This window comes from Plectropomus leopardus, chromosome 17 (assembly GCF_026936395.1).
Source record: "Plectropomus leopardus strain MGB_pleo_1.0 chromosome 17, ASM2693639v1, whole genome shotgun sequence".
NCBI classification, from domain to species: domain Eukaryota; kingdom Metazoa; phylum Chordata; class Actinopteri; order Perciformes; family Serranidae; genus Plectropomus; species Plectropomus leopardus.
In genome coordinates this window covers 8,134,116-8,153,174 of record NC_142192.1, presented here as the reverse complement: position 1 = coordinate 8,153,174, position 19,059 = coordinate 8,134,116, and the positions used below count along the sequence as shown (strand labels likewise).

At 40.5% G+C, this 19,059-nt stretch overlaps 1 long non-coding RNA gene across 1 annotated transcript; it reads left to right on the top strand.

Moving 5' to 3' along the window:
• Positions 1-3,906: 3,906 nt before the first annotated feature.
• Positions 3,907-15,809, top strand: LOC148186600 (uncharacterized). Its single transcript, XR_015779443.1, has 3 exons — positions 3,907-4,176; positions 15,178-15,348; positions 15,560-15,809. It is a non-coding gene; the product is annotated as an uncharacterized LOC148186600 (long non-coding RNA).
• Positions 15,810-19,059: the final 3,250 nt, after the last annotated feature.

Below are 19,059 nucleotides of genomic sequence, written 5' to 3'. Positions count from 1 at the left end.
TGGAGAAAAGCGTGGAGGGAGCACTTCATGCATGCTGACAGAAACGTTTAATTTGACTTCATAGTTTGTGTGTTGTAATAGTCTGAGGTTGTTTTAGCACATGGAATTGGAAAGAGGATATCAATATGCACTTTAAAAGGCATAAAAAGTATGGTTTTAAAGGAATACTCCTGCAACTTAACATAGAACTCTGAGGCAGGGGGCCCTGCAAGAGAAAAGCTAAGATATGCTTACTTTAAAGTCAGAAAAGGTTTACTTATTATAATTTTTTTTCTTCTCTGCATACTATTAATTGAATGTGTTTTTTACTTTGGCATGTTTCAGCTTCTGTGTTCCTGCAGTCTTTCTCAGAAGAGTCACATGATCAGCTGTTTATACAGGTTTATACAGACTGTCTCTACAGGTCATCCTGTCTGGTTTGACAGGCTGACCACCTCCCCTGTTGACCAACAGTTTCTTCAGGACTGCATCCATGTATGGGACAACATGTATGTCCCCCTCATCCCAACTGTGCTGTCCTTGGGGCCCATATCAGGATCTCTATGGCCTCACTGATCCAGCAATGATGCCGAATGACTTTGTCTTTTTCCCAATTCATGATGTGGTCAACAGGGAGGCCACTGAAAGCATTATAAGGCGCTTTCTGGTTGTTTATGTGTTTCTGTATTCACTGTGCTCCACCCTTTTTTTGCATCTTGGTATTTAACACTTTAAAACCTAAGCAAATTAGCTTTTTGCATTAGCAATTAGCAACATGACAAGAAATGACCTAAAAAAAATGCAAGGAATTAGTAAAAACAAAAGAAAAACAAAGACATGGCCTTGGGAAAAGAGTGCTGATAATTAAAATAATGTAAATAGTTTAATTAAATTATAAATGATATATTCCCACTGTAACATGCTTTTAAATATAGAATTGATAATTTTGAGTATAGTTTTTTTTCCCTTTTTTTGGCTAATTTTCTAATTTCCTATTCACCTTTTACTAATTTCTTTAAATTTGCGAAACATTTCAGCCAAATTACAGATTTCCTTCTCTTTTAAACATGTTTTTAATAGAAATCTAAACCATTTGCCCAGATTGCAACAAATTATTTGCTTGTGAAAGGTGTTTTGATGCAGCACAACATGTCAATCCAGGTTTCAAACGGTTTATAACAACTATCGCTTCCATTTGTATACCTCACAGTACTCCATTCAGTACTAGAAAACTACAATTCCCAGAAGGTGGAGCTTCTATCACCAGGTTTGTGCACAGGTGTGTTGCATACTCAAGTGATATACTGAGAGTGGATACTGTTACCTGCCTGTTCATTGTTGATCTGTATTTATGCTCTGACGAAGGTCTGACAGACTGAAAGATCAGAATAAAGTAAAACACTACAAGGATGTGCCTATGCAGTTTTTTTTCTAAGAGTTTGGACTTTTTGATGTTTCCAGCACATTGCTAAACTAAGCAGGGTTGAGCAGTGGTTCTGCTGCATGAACCGCAGTATTGTTGAAATGTAAAGAAAAGTAAAATTCAATGCATCCTCTAATTAATAACATACCTATCCAAGGTTTACAGAAAAGTACAATGCCAGCATTTTTTTCTGGAGATCGGGCTACAAGTGAAACCAAATGCCAGTACAGTCCACTTGCCAACCAAGGCTGGAGGCAGCAATCTCAGAGACAAATCACCTATCTTTCGGAGAAATAGAGCCCAAATTACGTGCATGGCTAGATACCACCACCAGAGGTAAGTAGGAAAATATGTGTTTTTGTCATTCTCAGTGTAAAGCCTTTACAGATATTACAGTTTTAAATAATTGCATTTTCTACCTGATATTTCCAATTTATGATTATTATAGTAAATACATATCTGTTTCCAATTTGCTTTAGTTCTTAAGTACATTTTGCGACCCTTTACACATATTAGTGCTTTGTTGAATGCAATTTAAAAAACTGCTCATTTTATTTTAAAAAAACAACAAAAAAGTTTTATTAATTTTTCACATGTTAAAAAAAACTGGCACTATAATGTACAACATACACAAAAACAGGAAATCAGCCATAAACCATCCATCCAGACAATAACAGAAAAAGTGAAGACAGAAAAAAAAGGAAAAAAAAGACTTTAAAAGACCTCCCAAAAAACATGGCATTTCCTTTGCATAAATGCAACGTGAGACCACTGGTATTTTAAGCAGTATTAAAAAAAAGAAAAAAAAAGTTGTCACATTTTAAGTAGTATGAAAAAAATGTACATTTGTAATGTTTTTTTCAATAAATATTTTACTAGATCTATTACTGACTTTTAAATTGTTTATATTCTGCTGTGTGTTAACAAAACATGATGTTCTGATACTTAATAGATTTCTTACATGACAGTTTTAATTCTTGATCTCTCATCAACTTTTCTTTTCGCATCATAAAAAAATTCTGTTCTCTATTTTATTATTATGTTCTTTTCTGTCAATTTTTTGTCTAACCCACCCTTTTTTCTGCCAGGGTTTAATCTCATTTATTACAGTCTTTTTTTTTTTTTTTTTTAAAAAGGGGCTTTCTCTTTTTTCTCCAAAGTCGAGTGCTGTGCCATTGTATGTGCATTAACGTCTCCTCCGACCGTTCCCCCGAGCCACTCCAAAGAGCAGGGATTAATATCAATTATGGACGGGTGGGAAAGTTCCCCGCCATGTGCCAGATCCTTAATAGGGACATGTGTAAGTCATTACCTCAACACTTTGGGCTCCCAACGCACTTTAACTACGAGAGTGCATATGTGTGTAAGAGAGTGAGAGAAAGAGAGATGATTGATGATAAAGAGGAACAGAGTAAAGGGGGTAGTTGAGGGTTTCTTTCTACTTCGATAAAGCTCAGGAAGAGCAAAGAAAGTGGGTTTATATTCTCTGAGAATCGCCTGTTTGCCTTTGAGAAGTGATGAGAGGCTATGGTGACAAACCTTCTATCAAAACTTAAAAAAACAAACTCTTTCTCGGCTTCCATTGCTTTTTCACACACCTACGCCCACGCACACACACACAGATGCAGCTCTGTCGGCAGCTGCAGCAGCAGTGGCGGCAGTCGGCCTGGTTCCATCAGAGCTTTGTGTTGTTGAAGGCCTCAGCGCAGACAGCTCTGACACAGCTCCTCGCTTCTCTCCTCTCCTTTCCCTTCCCATTCCTCTCGCGTCTCTGTGCATGGCAGATCACAGTCCTGCCGGCCTCTCTGGCTGCTTCACAGACTCAGCTAGAGAAAATGCGGGCCGTCTGATGAATGGATGCCATAACAGGGGTCAGAGAGAAATATGGGTTAGCCAATAACAGCCCTGGTCTTATTAAAATATGGAAGAACTGCCAGTCGGCCTGTCAACTGGTGTTGAATATAAAATAGGCACTGGTATATCATGTTATGGATATTGACATTTTAAAAGCTTTTACTCATCTTTATATTTTCACTCATGTCCTCTTTGATGTATTTTTCAGACACACCTGTAGGAGTTTCTTTCCAATAATATGGTGTTACAGTCCCACAGTTTATTAAGCTTTTACCTATGAAAAAACTGAAATTAATGGACAAACACTGGCTATCACACTTGTATTTATATTGGACAATTCCCAGGGGGAATTATCAGACACCTTTTCTAAAAAGACACGTGTTGTTTTGTGTACTTTTGTAGTTGTAGTGCATCTTTTTGTAGTTTTGGGTCTCTTTTAGCTCACTTTGTGTATTTTTTTTTGGTATTTTTTGTCTCTTTGTGGTCATTTTGTATCTCTCTGAGATCATTTTCTGTCTTTTTGGCAGTTGTGTGTCTCTTTGTGGTCATTTTTTGGTCTGTTTTAGCTTAATTTGGTGTCAATTGACCTATCGCTAAGTCCCGCCCTTAAAAACCGCGAGCCAATCACATTTTGTGCAGCTACACGGTGAACTCGACATCCTGTGCTAGACCTCCATTTAAAAGCATCAGATATTTGGATTTCTTTGCGGTTTTATTTAAATATATTCAGTTATAACTTAAAAAATGCGCATGGGGTAGATGCAACACTGACAGGCTGGAAAATGAAGTGCATTTTATCCCGTTCCCTAAACCTGACATAAACACAGAAAAGTGTGTCCTTTGGATTAAACCGAGTGGCTACAAGGTCAGCTCAACGTAACGTAAAGAAGATATACAAGGATGACTACATTTGTTCCAAGGTAAGGCAAAATAGTGTGAGCAATATGTGCTGCGAAGTGATAATATAACCTCATATATTATGTCGACAACATTGTGTATAACGTCAGCTCAACGCAAATGTTACCGATCAATACCTGCTGGGAACGTTAGCTTAAGCTAGCTAATAGCCGCTAACGTTATGGCCAACTTCAGCTTCTTTATGTTAGCTCATCGTGTCACCTGTTCATTTTAGTCTGAGTATTTTTGTTCTTTGACATTTGGACATCACTGTGAACTGTAGGTAAAGGCTGTAGTTAAAGCCCACGCAACTGAAAACCATTAAGGTTATAGCTGTAAAGTTACAAAGAAAGAAAAGGCTGGTTAACGCTTACACCATGCCATAGTGAAGACACTTTTGATGTCCCCAAAAGGTGAGTATAGCATCTTTGTCTGTGGCATTGCTGTTTGAGACAGTGCGCCAGTTGTTTGTGCCAGTGAGCTAAGGAGATGAGGGTTAGAGAGAAGTGTATTGTGTTTGTATCTGAAAATTCCCAGAGGCGAATTATCCATGTTACCATGTGTGTCTTAACTGTCTTTGTAGAAGAGGCGTCTCTTCTACAAAGACAGTTAAGACACACATGGTTTTGCATGTCTTTGTAATACTAGTGCATCTTTTTGTAGTTTTGTGTCTCTTTAAGCTAATTTGGTGTCAATTTAGGTAGTTTTGTGTTGTTGTTCTGCCCCCTTTTGAGTAGGTGCTTTGTGTCTTTTGGCAATTTTGTGTCTCTTTTTAGTCATTTAGTGTGTCTTTTGGCAATTTTGTGTCTCTTTTTAATCATTTTGTGTCGCTTTTAGCTAATGTAGGGTTATTTTTTAGCAGTTTTGTTGCTCTTTGTGGTTGTTTTGCCTGTTTTGTGAAGGTATTTTGTGTCTCTGCTGGTAGTTTTGTGTGTTTTTGTAGTCATTTTGAAGGGGTTTTGTGTGTCTTTTGGCCATTTTGTGTCTCTTTGTAGTTCCTTTGCATCTCTTTGTGGTCATTTTGAATCTCTTCTTTGTCAGTACATGTTTTTTATTTATTTTTTGCTTTTTTGTGTGTTAAAAAAGTCAGAGGTGGGACCAAGTCTTTGTTTTGTAATTCTCAATTTCACGGTCAATTCCTTCGGCAAGTCCTAAATCAAGACTTGCAAGTTCAAAGTCAAGTGCCAAGTCCTAAACTTTGAGTTTTGAGTCCTAAATAAGTCATAAATGCTCTGCACACAATATAATGGCATTTTAACAAAACAATAATATATTAAATTTACAAAAATCCTGAATTCATTTTATGTTATTTTATTTGTTAAAACAAGTTTGTTGCTTCTCCGTCTGTAATTTTTGACCTGCACCTTTTGCGTACTGCAGGTCATTTTTTGTTGATCACCACACAGTTCTGTATGCAAATGAAATGATATTTGGTATAGTTTTGTTCCATTTGGTAATTGATATAATGTTAGTTCTTCATGGTTATCTCCTGCAACTTAACTGGGTGCTGTCAGACCAGATCACAGAAGAACTGGGAGTGTATTCATCAAGCAAACTAAGTCAGAATTGAACCATGAGGTTGATTGTGCGTTAAGAACAGAGCTGCAGCCACAAGGCGGTCAGCCTTTAAAGTTTTAACATAGTGTAACTCATTTGTCATCACTTGACGACAAAGTAAATAAGCGTATCTCCCACAGTGTAAAAAGAGCTATTCCTTTAAGGAAAAAGAGCCAACGACAAAATCTGACCACAAAAGGCTAAATGTTCCATGTGAGTGTATAGAAATAACAACATAAGTATTAAGTATATAAGTATGCAGCTCTGTGAGAAGCCTACGAACCCTCTTGAAAGGTATGCAGGGCACATAATCTTGTAGTGGTAAAACATTACACTGAAAGGCATTCTAAGGTTACAGCCAATAGAAGAACTTAAGAGAAAGTTAATTAAGTATGTTTTTGCAGGAAAACCTTGCCCAGTGCAACTTTAAGACAGGCTGTTTCTTATCCTCCATTGCTCCTCAATAGCCCCTTGCATCCTTCTCACTCTTTCTGTCCCTGGAGACTCACAGTACTCTGGACAGATGACCTCGCTCGCAGCCAGCACTCTGGAGTGAGCTGAGCCAGCCAGCCAGGCTCCAAGTCACTCCTAGCGCTCTCCCATGATTATAGTGGGTGGATAGAAAAGCAGTGGAGGTGCTGAGGCTCCGACACAGAGAGCCAGAACACTGGTGCTGCTGCTCTGTGGAGCCAAGACAATGCACTTTTACAAGAGGGATGGATCTGCACACCACATACAAGCCAATAAATCCACACCGCAGTGGAAGGCAAGACAACGCAGCACCATTGTGTTGGTGTTGTTCTTTGTTTTTATGTGTTGCATGTGTATATGTGTCTGTGTGCACATGTGTGACTGAGTGCACGCTCTTGTGTGCGTTTGTGTGCATCTGAGAGTCTTCACCTCAAAGGAGTGGCCCTCATCACACAGCTACTATTGTTGCGAGACTCTCCGCCTTCCCTCCGTCTGCCTCACAATGCCTTAGTGGTGCAGGAGGAGAAGAAGGGATGTGGGAGGGAGAGCATTGTTGAGTTGGACTGGCAGGAGAGGGGAGGGGGTGAGGAGGAGCAAGAGGAGGGGAGGAGGTGATGTGAGCCTGGGCAGACTCCTCGGAGCCGGACGTGAAGCTCCGATTATAGTGGCGGGGGACCGCAGCGAGACGTCGCCCAGCAACCCCAGCAGCTCTGCCTGTAAATCATGTCACCGGGGCTCCTTAGTGGCGCCCCGAGCCTCCCATCCAGTCTGTCATCATCCCGGCCTGGGGACTGAGTCCAGGGGGCCATCCAGGCCTGAGGGTCAGCAGGACCAGAGCTGGGGACGAGGACATTTGGGTCAGAGTCTCCTTAAGATACACCTCACTGGCCTTCAAAGATAGAATATCTAACTACGTAAATCTGGCCTTGGTGAATTTAAAGATTCCTGTGAGTGGAAGCATTTCCTCACCCTTGGTGTTTTCAAAACTTGACACAAAGTTTCTGTATTTACAGCTTATAGCTGCAGCAGCACGTTTCTGTAACTTCTGTAAAGTGCACAATAACAGGCCTTATAAAATAGTGCCACCTTACTCAGTTTAACCCTTTAACACTTGGATTGACATCAGTTTTCTCGTGCTGCACTCAGAAGCCTTCCACAAGCATTTAAACCTCTGAAACCTGAGCAAATTGGTTGGTTTGTTTTTTCACAAAAACATAGAAAAATTAATGAGCAACTTGGCAGGAAATGTTTTTGCAAATTGCAGAAAATAAAATAAAAAAACCCCCCAAACATATAGAAATAAATAAAAATAAAAGAAGGACATGACCTGCAATTCAGCTAGGGGGATTATTAAATATATATATTTTTTTAAACTAGGAAACATGTTTCGGAGAACTATATTTAGAATCGTGGTGTGTGTGTGTGTGTGTGTGTGTGTGTACATATACATTTTTTTTTGTATATGTATAACTCTCTCAGGACAGTCTGTTTCTGTCAGTCTTTCACCTGCTGTTTCTATCCTAAACACTGAATAAGTGGGGTAGGAGCTGTGTGAGGCTGGCCAAAATGCTGCCCGCAGCTCTCCGTTTTTAATTTAAGTAGATGTGAGGCTGTGATGAGAAAAATGGTGTAATTGAGATTGTTTAGGTTCTAAACTAAAGCTTAAAATTAAATTCCATCCTACGTACTAATCAATAAGTTTTCTCTGAGGATAATTCTCCTCAGAGTTCCCAAACTGTCGGTGCTCCATAATTAAATGGGGTTAAAATGGTAAATGTGATAAACCCAGATTTGCACACCTTTAATGCACTTACCTATAATAATGCGTTCTTTCTGATCCCACCCCATGTCCAAGTGTGCCACAGGTGTGTCAGGGGGGCCTGACCATGGCGCACAGGGCACATCTGACTGAGATCTGGCTGTGCTGCTTTGTTCACCATAATGATAGTGTCTTCTTGTGCACACAAAGAGTGTGTTGTCCCCCTTTCTGGCCACAGTGTTTAACACTACTTATGGAATTAGCACTGTTGCAGACAACTGGTACTCCAAAGTCAGCTAAGAGCCACTTTAAGTAGGCGATTAGGGTCAAATGAGGAGAAACCAAAAATTAAAGCTTTAAAAAAAATCCCTTGACTATAACAGTTTCGAAAAATTTGCTTAAATTCAATCATTTTCCTCCCAAAGGAGTAAATGAGATCATATCCCACAAATAAGAGTGAAAATAATAGATATCTTTCACTGCTGCGGGTTCATTGAGGGTCATCATCTGTTCGCTTGCTCTGATGGGAGTTTACAGGCCTAGACACATTAGCGCTTTGTAACGGTTTCTTCCCCTTCAATAATCCTACAGTCCTAACAAAAGAGGCTTGTCCAAAAATGGTTTAGTCTTGTTTGGCTGCATAATCATCGTTTAGAGGCTGTGAGAAAGAGAGACATTTATTACTATGCTACAGCACAAAGAACATTTCGGATCACTTGAAATGCTCCAAACTAGTGGTCTAGTTCCTCTTACTAGCTTTGATATTATGATACATTTTTAAAACTTTTAACATACAGTGGTTTCCTTACTCATCTGTTAATGTTGAGCAACTACTCTAACCAAATTTAAGAATAAGAGTCAGTGTATGTGGAGATATAGCTGTGAGGTTGAACTCAGTTTATTGTTAAGTGTTAAAACTGGCACTGGCAGGCATTTAGGCATTTTAGGAACCACAGCCATGAAAGACAGAAATATGACCTGTTCTCTTTTCTTATTCTCATATGAGGTGTTAGCTGAGAGCGTTTTAACAACCACAGTGGATTTGATCCTGATTTGCCACGAGTCATTACCCAGCAAGCATTTGATGGATGTCAAATAGCCGTCGGTGGCCAAGTTCAACAGTAACCTTTAAAAAAAGCTTAAAAAATTCACAATATGATATTACCACACGGGAGACACTGATATTAAAGCAGCTTTGGAAACTTTTCTGCACCAATGAAAGAGAGATGTGGTTGTCCATAGTTCTCAAACCAATATACGGTTTGGAGTGCTGGATGTCTGATATGTTAACCAGCTTTTTTTGTATAGTTGAATGTAAAGGATGGAGTATAAGATCATTTCTGTTATGTGTTAAGAATGAAGTCATAACTACCAATGAAAGTGATTTCTTTCACAGAGAGGTTTCATCATTTATACTTGCTGAATCTAGCCCACACTGAAAAAAACTAAAGCGACAGATGCTCACCAATAGAAGCATTAACTTCCCCCTAATTATAATATTAATATATTATGAGTTTAAAATATATACTTTGGGGACACATTCCCCAACAGTCAAAAATGCTCAAAATATCCTCTATCCTCTTCCCCCTATATAAAGATAAAACATATAAATAAATACTTTGATTCGGCATAAAGATGTCATTTAAAGTCATTAAAAAAATCACAAAAAGTTACAGTATTATGTCATGAAAAAATTGTCAGTTTGTCAAATTATACTAAAATTGAACCAGAGTAGCAGGTGCATTTGTTTTGAGTGCTTTTTGAAGTTTGACTCAAGTCCAACATGTCAACAACCTACTTGTTGAAGTGCAGTCTCTCTTTCTCTCCCTAATATAATCTGATAGACCTCATTGGCCTGGCTGAGTGGCACCCTGCCCATCTCCGTCCAGGCCCCGGCCATGCTAACATGTCATTTGGATGCCCCTACTTGCCCTCTCAGCGCCCTGCAGCGTCTGGCAACCCTGCAAACCCAAAGCCAGCGTCTCGTTAGCATGCCGGTGGCCGCTCGATCTCGCCGTCGAGCAAGGTCACCGGAGACTGAAGGTGGTCGGAGTGCACCGGAGTGAGCGGGTGCGGGCGGGGCAGAAAGCGGAGGAGTTAGAGGTGGGGGGAGTCAGTTTCTGTTATTAGCATTCACCGGCTCCCCGCGCATCGCTAAATTTTTCAGTAACCTCCAGCTGCTTGATGTTGGAGCAAATCACCAGAGAGGCTCACCGCGTGCCTATCCGCCTTACCACCCCTCTCTCCCCCCTCAACCACCCATCACCCCTCCCATCTTCTCCCACTCCGGAGTGCTGTCTCATCCAGGCCTCTTCACTTATTCATGTGTTTATTTATTATTTCATCGGCTGCGTCTGAGCCGGAGAGAGGAGGCATCTAGTTGTGAGAACAGTCATTAATTCATTAAAGCCTCTCCCTCTCCCCTCCTCTCTGATCCATCTATATCTTTATCTCCATATCTTCATTGGACAGGACTCTTTCCCTCCTGCACAAACACATGGTCCCATCGCCAATCCCCTATTGCCATCCTGTCTCTTTTACTCCATCTTCACAACTCTCTTTTTCCATTTGAATATGCCATCAGCCAATTCCTAGCACCACTTTCATTCACTTTTTCCTCCCTTCTTATCGATATGTTGAGAGACAGGTGCCCTGGCTATGTTCAAAGGTAGAGAAAAAAGGAGCTGCCCGCTGATCGAAGCTGATATTTGAAATAAAAATGCATCTTAGTCGATTCACCAATCAATAAGAGCTGTAGGACCACTGAGGAGCTCTTCATAACTTCTTCCCTCTGGATGTCCACCTTCTTCTCTGCTATATTTCCCCCACAGCAAAGGGGTTTTACAGCTCTAAAGGCTGGGTCATTCAAGTTCAGACCTGAATAGCGTTCAAGCGTTCCGACGCTTAAAGCAGATGCGTGAAATAAGATTTAACCGTCAACGGACCGAAGCGAGACAAATGCCAAATTGACGTATGACGTTGTGTACGTTGTGCATCTTGATTTCAAAGAGTTACCCTCGCCATGGGTGTGCAAAGAAAGTGGTGCTTTGACAAAGACAAGAGCAGACACTTCTGCCAGGCTCCTTCACATTTTGTATTCTTTTGTCTGTCTCGGGTGAATAGACCCGGTGATGGGAAGGAGAAATATGTAAGAACGTCACATATCTCAGACCCTAACCTCTTGTATTTCTGCTGCGACATTTTTTTTTTTTTTTACCAGGTGTCGCACCATTCTTTACACCACGTATGTCTCCGCTCTATCATGTTAACATCGGTAGTCAGACTAGTTTGCCGATGTGTGTATGTGTGCGTCCTCAGGGGCCGGCACAGGGGCCCTGGCGGCTTCCCTGAGGGTTATGTATGGGAGCGGGGCTCCAAGGTGCTGGCAGGCCTGTCTGGGTTATTAATGACAGCGATAGACCGGACCTCACACACTCCATCACCTTGTGCCTTACACACCACCAGCTCATCTACCACGCTGACACCTGGCAGCCTCACCCCCGCCTCACCCTGCCTCACCTCGCCACCAACCCAGGACAGGAGCAATGCTTTCTGGGGCCCCAGACAATATTTTGGCTTGGCTGTCAGCCACCTCTCAGCCTGAAATCGCTTTTAGTCAGCTCATATTCATGACATCACTATAACATCAGGAGGTGTTATAGTAAAAATCGAACCAATTAAAGGTCCATTGTGTAGGATTTAGGAGGACATATTTGCCAGAATGGAATATAATAGTCTTAACCATGTTTTCACTACTGTATAATCCCGTTAAAATAAGAACGGTTACATTTTTTGTTACCTTAGAATGAGACATTTATATCCACATACAAAGAAGGTCTTCTTTATACTCAGTCCCCAGTGTTGTTTGGGCAGTAGTCCAGAACAGACAAACAAAGTGCTGGCTATAGATATGACCATTTTATGGCTGTAAACTGGTTGATTGGTCAGTTGATTGGTCGTTATACTCGTGTCAGACAAAATTCTCACTGGTCTCATTGAACAATCGCTGGTGTTACTTTAGCCCTTTGAAACCTGATAGAATTAGTTTGATTTATCTCAAAAACATGGGGAGAACACAATGAGACAAAGTAATAATAATAATAATAATAATAATAATAAAGGCTTATTTATACTGCAATATGCTCAATACTCCCCAAAAACATGCAGTTTGCTAAAACGGTACCATATCAGTAGCACACTCAGGAATGCACAAACAACTTAAATGCACACGATTATCCAGGCGTGCATTTGACTGCTTATGCAGAGTTATTTATTTTTTTCTAGTTGCAAAAGTCACGTATTTTAAATGAATCCACTGTACTCTATCCAGCACCAAATGGAAGACAAACAAGGTTAGTGGCTATAGCTGGTGAAGTTACTGTTTAGCATTTCAAAGCTAAAGAGCCAAATATTTCTTCTGGAGCTGGTTGAGACCAAATGAGTTAGACGGAGAGTGAATATTGGAAACATTCATCAGGTGGACAGAAACAAGACTTCAAATGAATGCAAATGTTGCTTCGTGTTTGTGTAAATAGGCAAGTGTTTGCTAACATGTTAGCTGAAACAATTTTATAAGGCGATAACTCAGTATGTCAGTGTTGTGTTTACAGCTTGTTGTGCTGCGCCCAACTGGGGGATACGTAACTCTTAACATTGCATATTTTTCCACGCTGCCTCGTAAGTTAATCACTCCATCCTCTGTTGCAATCAAAAATTAGTAATGAGCCAGTCGTCTCTTGTTTGATTGATCGCTGTTCTCTCCAATTCTTTGCTCAGTAAAATCAAAGCAGCGGAGTCTCTTTCATCCACAGAGAGTCATATTCACTGCCATCTCACACAGAGTTCAGCTCAATATCAGAGGACAGCTAAACAGTGAGGGGGGATCAGGTTAGGATTTAGTCAGGGGATATTTCAATTGATATTTAGAAAGGATCAAAAAATAAATTTGTTACACTACTTGCTCCTGAGAAAATAATAACATTACCATAAAGCATTACTGATTTTCTAGGGCATTATGATGATCCTTGGGCTGTAATTATCACTTGCAAGGTCACAGTCAAGTGAAAGACACAGAATCTTATCAACAAAATAAGCTTAATGGGAGCAGTGGTATTAGAGAGGCTTCTTTTTAAAGAACTCCACTGACCACTATAAAAAAATGCTACATAACAAGTGGTCAAGCTTTAGATTACAGCTCCTGATTTACTAATTATTTAGTGTATACAGGCTGATCTTCCCATAGGCAAGACAGACAATCGCATTTATTTATTTATTTATCTTTCATTTTGCAGAATGATTTGTTTTTTATTTTATTGTTATTTCATATTAGCTCTTGTTCTTGTGTGGTCATCAGTAAAATACTTATTGGCTATATGCAACTACAAGGCTATAGGACAGAAGGTTAGACAATAAAAAAAATCCTACAGTCCCCTATTTAAATTGTAGTTACAGTGTTTATTAAAGGATAAAGGATTTCAAGAGCTTTTTGGGGGATTGTTGCAGGCTAAAATGCCTGATTGCATGACAGCTTTTCTACAGCATTGCAGTGCATGTTGCATTTTTATTCTTGTTTGTTTGAAAATTGATTAGCATGAGCAAGTTAAAATTGCAAAAATAGTTATAATATTTTTGTATAACTCTAAGGCAACTTTTTCCAGTGGCAATAAAGCCACATTATTCTGGGTTGTTATGTATACAACAAATTTATTTTTCAAACTCGCCTTAATTCTCTGAGCTTGCAATAGATGCGGATGCAACAGCCTCTGTCATGTTGATTCGTTAAACCTTTCTGCGGTTGTATTATGTGAAAAGTGTTTTTTTTTTTTTTTTTTTTTCAAATCAATGCCATTTGTGTTCCACCACATAGTTTGCTCAGAACATCAGGGAATTGCCTTGCCTTGCACTTTCTTGAGCAGTTTTGTTGGCAAATGTGAGATGTTCGTGTTTCACATGGCTACATATTTACAACTGGAAACGAGGAAGTGAGTTTGGTGACATTATGTGGGACTGCTGTGACAGTTCAAAGTCATTTGAAACTATGACGATTGGTCGAAATTTGCTGAAATTTTGCGGTGATCAGACAAAGTTGCAAAGTTGCGCAAAATTCATGGGGATTGGTTGAATTGGCATTGAATGTTGTAATTGCAGCATACCAGAAGGGCTGACTGTAACCACAAACTGTCTAAGTAATGGACGTAGCTATGTGATGTCACCCATTGGTTTGTGGACTCCTGTTTTAAAGCCTCAAGTTTGGCATTTCAGCTGTTGCCATCTTTCAGGAGCCAGAAATGACCCTGTTTGGACAAGAAGGTAGAGCTGTAGAGGAGTGAGGGGTAGATAAGACTCACAGACTGTAGTGTTGCCTCAGAGACAACCTGTCACTCAAGTGGCCAGGCCTTTAAATATGCATAACTTTGGGCTTTTATATATTTGAACCAGTGTTAATTTTGTTGAAGAAAACTGTGATGAACATTATTCGTCAGCGACTTTGCTTTCCATGACCGAAATGAGCCAATGTTAAGCTAAAAATAGATCTTGATAATGAAAACTATGATGGAATCTATGTTTTATTTTCACTGATGGGATCTGAAATTAACACTGATGTAAATGAGTGAGTTATGTATAAGTTGACTCCTGCACAGTTGTCATGAATGTTGAAATTATCTTCAGATACCAAAACCGTTTTTGGTACCAGGATGTAAACATGTTTATTTCTGCTGTAAAGTTTGGCACTTTTAGAGGGGGATTTACTCTGTTTTGGAGCCAACCTCAAGTGGCCATTAGAGGAACTGCAGTTTTTCGCACTTTGGAATTGGCTTTATTTCTAAGCCCAGGCGGCTGTTGCTTAACTCTGACTATTTGTTTGTTTGTTTGTTTTTCATTCTAAGATCAAGTGGTTTGGCTCCTTTAATGATATACATATCTGTTGTAAAGGAGCATATTGGCTGCTGGTACCCAGTTTACACCTTGTAATTATTCAGTATGCACAAGGTCATTCAAAAAGCACTCATAGTGCAATTTACTCATGAAATTCAAATTCTTAACTACTTATTAATAGGCATGTAGTAAGTATTTCCTTCTGTAACTTGCAGGCTGTAATCAAAAGCCTAACGCAGTGATTTCGGCACCCAAAACCAACTGGAGCCAACAAGCTGAAACGTGTTGGACTTGCAATACAGTTGTTCAAGTGTTGGTGGAATTTTAACTTCTTTCCCTTCTCTGGGCACCTTGGAAGCAGGTGAAGTCGTGCCAGAAACCCTCACCCAGCCTCTACTTCATCCAGCTCCCTCCACATATCCCCATGTCAGTGCAGCTGCCAGTCAACCCAGCAGAGGATGGAGGGCAGAAAGGAACGGAAACGAGAGGAGGAATGGGGTGAGATTGGCAGGCATGAGAAAGGCCGCAAAAGGTGAAGAAATATGAGTGAAAGAGCCAACGGAGATGTATGTGTGTGTGTGTGTGAGAGAGAGAGAGAGAGAGAGAGAGAAGGAGGCGCGATAGAGAGTGTGAAAGAGAGGTGGGAAAAGAAAAAGGGGGGAGACCGATGAGAGACGAATGAAAGAGAGAATGAAAACAGAATAAAAATAGAGGCTGAGAGGAATCCTCATTTTTCATTTCAGCTGGCGGACTCGATGCCTTGAGATCAGACAATCAGACCTGATGGCTTTGGGAGGCTCAGTCAGCTTAGGGCTTGGAAAATGATGGGAGGATGATGAGGAGGGTTAGAGAATCTCAGCGAGGAATAGAGGGAGGAGGAGGAGGAAAGAGAAATGGTATTGGAGTAAATAACAGCAACACAAAAGGACAAAGGATTCAGAGATGGAGATTGCGGAACCACTGGCAGAGGAAGTGGGGTGATTTTTTTTTTTTCTGCTGAGGGCGATGTGTGGGTTTGGAGTAGATCGGGCGTTGTTTAGTGTCACCAAACAGACCCCGAGCGGCAACCCCCTCCCTGGGCGTAAACAGCCAAGTTGAAGGTGAAGGGCGGCGGGGACGGATGGACAGATGGCCGGATGGAAATGATGGAAATTCTTCTTTTAAGAAAAGCCGTCAGCGCTGGGTTTATGTGTCCTTCACCCCAATCCTGCAGGAATAGCATTAAAACACCACCTCCCCTCCCTCTCCTTCTCCCCCGTTTTCTCCCTCTCTGTCTCTCCTTCTCTCTCCACCCCCTCTCTCATTAAAACTGCGCGCCTCGGCTTCTAATTAAATCCCACTTGAAAGTCTTAAAAGTCAGACTCAGATTGATTCAATTTGCATTTCTGAACAGGGAACATTGCCTAAAAGGATTAATAAATTGGTTGAAAATGCCTCTTTCTGCAATGTGCTGTTGTTGCTTGTAAGACAACACCCATCCAATACCTCTTTTTCCCCGCATTCTTTCACTCTTTTCAACACATTCACTCACACACACACACACACACACACACACACACACACACACACACACACACACGAGCAAGGCCCTAAAAGCAGTGAACCTAGTTGCCCATTCATCCATTTGTCCTGTGTACATGTATGCGCGCGCTCCTCTTCGTGATTCCAACCTTCAAATGCCAATTGAATTCACATGTTCACAAAAAACAACGCTGCAGCGTACACACACAAACACACACACCAGGCCTACACACACTTGATTCACACACGGCAACACTCCTGGCAGAGCTCCAAATTTTTCAGCAGAATGTGATGGAAGCATACAGGGGAGGGTGGTGTGTGTGTGTGTGTGTGTTGGGGGGGGGGGTAAATCAAAAGAGAGAGCGAGAGAGAAAGCAGAGGGGGAGGGAGGCAATTGCTCAAACGAGGCACGCTGGGGGATTAAAAAAGCAATAGGAAGATTGGCATGAAGAACCTCAGCGATGTTGACGTGCCGTTGATGACTCACTTGGGTGATAATATGCGAGGTGCGCCGCTGTTGGAGGAAGACTGGCCACGGGTCAATGACTCTCCTCTCTCCCGGGGCGCAGCAAGTCATCTAACTCACCAACCCGAGTCCCGAGACCTCACAGTCACTCCTCGCATTTCCTGTGAAGTGACTATTTATGTCCGCACATCAAGCTTTGATCTGGCTCATGCTGTAATTACCGGCTCCTGTTGTTGGGTACAGATGTAGCACTTAGATGATTAATTGATTAGTCGATCGACATATTAACCTTGGGTTTTTGGAAACTGTAATGAGCTTTTTTCACTATCTGCTGACATTTTGTAGATTAAATGTTTGACTGTACGTTCCTATAGTCCACAACTGAATGGCAATTGTTAAATTGTTTGGTGTGTCACATTCTTCTTTTTATTTATCGCTTACCTATTCAGTCTCTTTGAAACATGTGCAGACTAATTTGGTTAGAAGTTTGAGTGCTGCTCAGATGGTGATAGACAATAATTAGTGGCAGCACACCATTGCTTCTTGCTGGTCAATTGACCCAGGTGTGAATGCTGATTGTACACTTTCACGTTACATTAAAAAGCCAGATGTTGGCGGATCTTAGCGGGTTTTTTGTACAGTGGAAATGAGGCTTAAAAGAGCAAAAGTGTAAAGAACACAGGAACATTGTGCTAATCTAATTCCTTATTTCCATGTCTTTTAAATGGATCATCGAGTGGTGAGGATGCTGCATTTATCCAGCCTATTCACATTCCTTAGCTGTTAGTTTGTAACGCCAGACACTGTGTAGGTAACAACCATAAATAGCACAGCTTCCCACGACGCTAGTTCATCTTGAGTAGACACGAAAGTCCACTGACAAAACAGCTACAGCCTATTTGATGAGTTGGGATGAGAATAACCATCAAGTGCATTTTTACCGTCCCTTTGACAAGGTTTGCAAAATACTAAAAAGTTAGCCAATGCTAATGTTTACTTAATTGGCAAAATAGCTACAGCTAATAGAAATTACTGTAGTTATAGTGTAGAGAAAATAATCAGATGGATTAATAAAAATAGTTATTTATCAGTTGTAGATCTCTTTCTGTGACAAATTTCATGTCTGTACAGCTGATATGCAGGACACGTGGGTCAGGTTTTAACGACTTGAAGAGAAATTTACATTCCTGTATACATATAGTAGCCTATGTTACACATGGTGGGTTTGAAAGGTGATCTGAGATTCTTTAGACAAAAAGCTATAAATTTGATGATATAATTGCATTCAGAAATGACAAACTTTATAGGTAGGTTGTAATATTTATATACAAATATACACTGGTGCCCTGTGAAGAGGGTTCTAAAACAAATTTTAGTTATATAAATTTCAAGACATTTTAATTAAAGTCAAATAAATGAATGAATTGTCAAGAAAAAGAAATAATCAGAAAATACAGCAGTTTCTGCTCTTAAGTCAGAGTGGCAACTCTCATGATTTTTATGAAATTTAGTCTGCAGCCTTGACAGTAGATATCAGTTAAATAGTAGAAGCCAGTGATTATCAGAGACAAGCATCTTCCTGAGGAGGTGTCAGTGAACCTACCTGTGATTTTATTCACAAGAAATCATCCCAGTTAGAGAATGAAATATGGTGTAATCAGAGCTTTTATTCACGTTCACTGTACACACTTCCACAAACACATCCAGTCTTCACATCTGGAAGATTTGGCTTGAAATCCCATTTACATGAATATGAAAAAATTGACATGAAACCATTTGGTGCGATTCATTTCTGCCCTCCAGCAGCTCTCTGCTTTTTATCCCATATCACAATCCAGTTTCATGTTAATGTTACAATTACTGCTGGTTTACTGTAAGACGTTAATCCCAGTGTATTTCATCTACATGGACACTATTGCCTTGACATTGCTCCATACTTCAGAGAGCCTTTGTTTCAGGCCCCATCAGATTATCACTGCATCATATTATCATCTCAGTTGTGGATACTCTGAGGCTGAGGCAGCATATGGCCTCTCCTCTCAGAGGTCACTGGATGTGTTCACATGTATTGACCTCAGATTCAGGACATTGACACAACCAGGGCTGAACATGGCTGGTAACTTAGAACAACACTGACCTCAAGTGGTTGCTTAACAGAAACTCATTAAAGAGACTGGAGCTCCACTTCAACATATATTGTTTTAATGATATTGTGCTCTGATTATAGCTATTATCATGCACTTGCCACATGCTCAA